The sequence below is a fragment of the Schistocerca serialis genome, chromosome 7 (assembly GCF_023864345.2).
Source record: "Schistocerca serialis cubense isolate TAMUIC-IGC-003099 chromosome 7, iqSchSeri2.2, whole genome shotgun sequence".
Taxonomy (NCBI): domain Eukaryota; kingdom Metazoa; phylum Arthropoda; class Insecta; order Orthoptera; family Acrididae; genus Schistocerca; species Schistocerca serialis.
The window spans coordinates 95,810,407-95,815,057 of record NC_064644.1 but is presented as its reverse complement, the minus strand read 5'-3'; the positions used below and the strand labels follow the sequence as shown (position 1 = coordinate 95,815,057).

Below are 4,651 nucleotides of genomic sequence, written 5' to 3'. Positions count from 1 at the left end.
CAGACGCTCGACCATGAAATCCAAATATTCTTACCTCCAGCCTAACTGTCGTAGTACTTGCAGTGGATCCAGATGCAGTTTGGAATTCCTGTGTGATGGTCTGGATAGATGTCTGCCTATTACACATAATAACCATCTTCGACTGTCGGCGGTCGCTGCCAGTCAACAGATGAGGTCGGCCTATACGCTTTTGTGCTGTACGTGTCTCTTTACGTTTCCTCTTCACTATCACATCGGAAACAGTGCACCTATGGATGTTTAGGAGTGTGAAAATCTCTTGTACAGTCATATGACACAAGTGACACCCAATCACCTAATCACGTTCGAAGTCCGTGAGTTCCGCGGAGCCCCCCGTTCTGCTCTCTCATGATGTCTACTGAGGTTCGCTGATACGTGGTACCTGGCAGTAGATGGCACCACAACTCACCTAATATGAAAACCGTACTTTTTTGGGGGTGTCCGGATACTTTTGATCACATAGTGTATGATGTTGCGTGTTATTTCTGTATTTTTCGATGGACGCTATTTACTGAAAATATTACTTGCTGGCCGGCCCAGGTGGCCGAGCGGTTCAAGGCGCTTCAGTCTGGAACCGCGCGACCGCTGCGGTTGCAGGTTCGAATCCTGCCTCGGGCATGGATGTGTATGATGACCTTAGATTAGTTAGGTTTAAGTCGTTCTAAGTTATAGGGGACTGATGACCTCAGATGTTAAGTCCCATAGTGCTCTGAGCCATTTGGACATTCATTTATTACTTGCTGTTGTGGGCACTCTTTGTATTTTGTTTCATCGATGATTGATTGAAAACACTGTAATAAGTCCTTGAAAGAAAAAAAAGTCTTTATTATTAGACGAAACGCGTCTTTAAAAATTTTTGTGAATCTTATGGCATAGATGATGTAAGATTTATGCCAATGAACAATTACCGCGTTTCATATATTTGAATACTTCATCGCAGTCTGTATACAAACTGTGGTTGGTAACGAACATACTGCTTACCAAAATTTTCCGCCATCTCGTAGAAATTAACCAGACCTATCAATGCACACTACATGTATGAAATGGCTTGCTGCACAGATAATGTACTGCTTCAGGGGTACTAGTGGCTGGTACAATAAAAAGCGTAATAACAGTGGTATAGATGGGTATGCTAAGTGGAAGAGGATGTTTGAGGGTTACGGTTTAAAATCCCGTCGCAAGTTACGTTTGGACAAGGATGGAAATGTGTCACCACCATGTCCCTGGCATTTCCAATAAACGATTTAGAGAAAGGCCCACATTACGCCTGCAAAAGCGCGTTATGTTGTGTATGAGTGTGAGTTTGCCACCTGCGAGGCAATAAACGTGTGATCTTTTATAAGAGCGTTGCTTCGATTTATCTTTTACTTGAAGTGAAAACAGTTTCCTATTTCGGTGGTTTTATTGAGTCATCGAAACAGGCTTATCACTTGCCTCATTATGACGTGCTGCTTTCTTTGCTTCTTATTCGTATTTTTCCCTAGTCTGGTAGAGCATTGCGATCTACGGCCACAGAATTTCTCAGACGAGAACGGTTCGATCGAGGCACACACTGAAAAGCATTTTGCAATCTCTTAACGTCGGTGCTATCTGGAAGCCGCCGGGCAATGTATTCTGCCTGGAATAAAAGAGCCGTATTCTTTAGAAGCGATATATTCTGAGGCGCTTGGGGAAGCAGTGTCCCGGCAGGAAATTTGCTGGCTACGGAGACCGTCGTAAATCGATGCCATTGCGAAACCCATTCATGAGCTGCCCTTAAGACTCAGCGTGCTAAAGTAAACAACCACTCTCAGCTTTATTGCCCATATTACTGCCGAGATAGGTATCCACCTAATACAGGGGCGGGCAGGAATCCTGCACGTGTGCGATTCACTTGCACGTGTGCAGTTAACAGTTGTTCTGCGTGCACACAGGGGCAAGCTGGCCACCCGCTTCTCTCCACTCCCCACCATACCGTCTCTCCGCTTCTTCCTATGTAATGCGTTTTGTTTCCTGGCCTGTTTTATTGAATGAAGGAATAAGGTTAGTAAGAGTGCTTGAAAGAAATCGTGGTTTGAAAGAGTACCTATTACCTGCGATACGTTTTATTTAATTATCACAGGTGGAGTTTACAATACATTTAATGTCTGGAACAAAATTTCTACATACAGACAAACGCTAACAGTTACGTAAATTTTCGTTACTGAAGTTTGCTCTTAACCGAGACTTATTAATTTTCATAACAGAAGAAGTCTCTCACAAACGTATGTCGAGCCAAACATTGACATTATCTTCGCGGCTACACGATGGAGACGAGGAAACTCTTGCTGTGGAAAGTCGTGATAAAAATCTACTACACGTCTTGCCAAAAGGAACTTGTCTCTCAGACGAGAATTGTGCTGCAGAATCTACAGTGCAGATCTATTAATTCCATTTTCAATCTGGGATGAATGTCATCTACAGAAACAGCAAATTGCCTCGAGAACTATTCAAAACCTTGGGATAAGTGTGATATATCCCCAAATCGGTTGAGAAAGTACGGGAACATATTGAAATTTCTTATAATGGCGTTCAATATTAAACTTCCGCTGACAAGCGAGAATACTATCACATATTATACATTTCGAATTTTCACGTTTTTGCACAAAGAATAAATGATTCTCCCACTCCTTTTTAAAAGATATCAAATCTCCACTTCTCCGTTGATTCACTCTGCATTTTCCGGTTCTTGAAATACAACGTTCACTACGTAGTGGTCGCTTCGCTTCAACGTCCGCAGCTCAGCCTGGCACTACACTGCCGCAACCTGCCGGCTGTCGCCACTGCCCCATTCGACGGCTGCACGCGAGCAGCACACGTGCAGCGGCGTGTGCTCATGAGCCGCGTGCAGCGTCTGCCCGCCCCTGACCTAATACGTTTAGGTTTTATCCTTCAGAAGGTGGACCGATGAGTCCTTACCAAGGTAGCAAGGTGTAATGCTATGACTTTATGAACAGGTAGGCTGTTCAATGATATCACTCCACCTCTGGTTAGATACTTGAGAGTGTTCAAGAAGTGACGAAAACTTGTGGAATGATATTAGTTTTTCGTCTATGCTCTCAGTGTAATGGAAGGATAAATAGTTCATTAGAAGTGCCAAAACTAGTAATGCCTTCATAGGATAGTATAGTAAGGATGCAGCTAACAACTCCACTACCGTGCTGCAGTCCATTTTGTTTCAGTGACAAATGCTACGGCTCGTACAGACAGACAACGCCATGACTTTCTTGCATGGCTAAGTGACTTCGCAGCGGTTGTACCTGTTCCTTACAAATCTCATCCTCTCAATATTCCAGAACTACAGAAGGAAACTAAACTGAGTGTAGCTACATTTCATCAATAATCGTTACATCATCCGTTTTAGAACATGCAACGTTGTGGTGAGTCATTGTTTTTACTTAGTCATTCTCTCATAAGATTCCATTACCTTTCGTACTATCTCTGTAAGAATGTCACAAGTAATTCATAAATGGGCATGTGTCTTGCGTATAAATACAACGGGCATAAGACTCGTCCAAATCATTCGCTAAATATTGTCGTAAAACGAAGATAACTGAAATACCAAACAAAGTACTTTTATTTGCAGCGCAAGAAAACGCATGTTTTTCTGTCGATGTTTTATAGCTTTTTACTTTACTCGACTTACGCTTCAGATCCCATGTCTATTTCGTTGTACCTATTTTAACGACGTTATCCTCGCCAGCTGGTATATTATGAAACATTAAGTCCACACTAGCCCGCATCTCGTGGTCGTGCGGTAGCGTTCTCGCTTCCCACGCCCGGGTTCCCGGGTTCGATTCCCGGCGGGGTCAGGGATTTTCTCTGCCTCGTGATGGCTGGGTGTTGTGTGCTGTCCTTAGGTTAGTTAGGTTTAAGCAGTTCTAAGTTCTAGGGGACTTATGACCACAGCAGTTGAGTCCCATAGTGCTCAGAGCCATTAAGTCCACACTAACCAACGAAATTAAGTTCTGATTCTAGATACACAGAAAGCTCACTGCATACAAGAAACAAATCAAGAGATGTGTCACACTGCTAGTGCAGTACCTAATTTCGAAGACAGGTTTGTGTCATATTGGCAGTTTGGTACTAATTACTCAAAAAATATTGGAAGATATTGAAAGAAAAGACTTTATATTAGTGTTCTGACATTTTGAGAAGGCCTGTGGCAGTGGGTCGAGGTATAAAATATGGCAATGTTTTCCGATTTCATAAATTCAAGTGTTCAATTATACACGTGAGAACACCGTGCAACTAGGAGGTGGAAGGTCTTGGTGGTTTAGAACAAAGAGCGGGATGTAACAAAGGAGTTCCCTTTCCCCATTACTTTTTATTACATGTCTGGATACCGTACTGAGATGTGACGTTACTGAAATCGTCTTCATCACTAGAATATAATTATGATGAGGTTGACCGGTTTTGAGTGCTAAGCAAGCATCACCACACTTCCTGGCAGATTAAAGCTGTGTGTCGTACCGAGACTTGAACTATGGACCTTTCCCTTTCGCGGGCAAGTGCTCTACTATCTGAGCTACCCAAGCACGACTCATAGCCCGTCCTCATAGCTTTACTTCCGCCAGTATCTCGTATCCTATCGTCTGTGAAGTTTGCAGGGTAG

General features: G+C 43.1%; 1 non-coding gene across 1 annotated transcript; it reads left to right on the top strand.

The window, feature by feature from the left end:
- The first annotated feature begins 552 nt into the window (after positions 1-552).
- Trnas-gga (transfer RNA serine (anticodon GGA)) lies at positions 553-636 on the top strand. The gene is given in 2 exon segments: positions 553-592; positions 602-636. It is a non-coding gene; the product is annotated as a tRNA-Ser (tRNA).
- Positions 637-4,651: the final 4,015 nt, after the last annotated feature.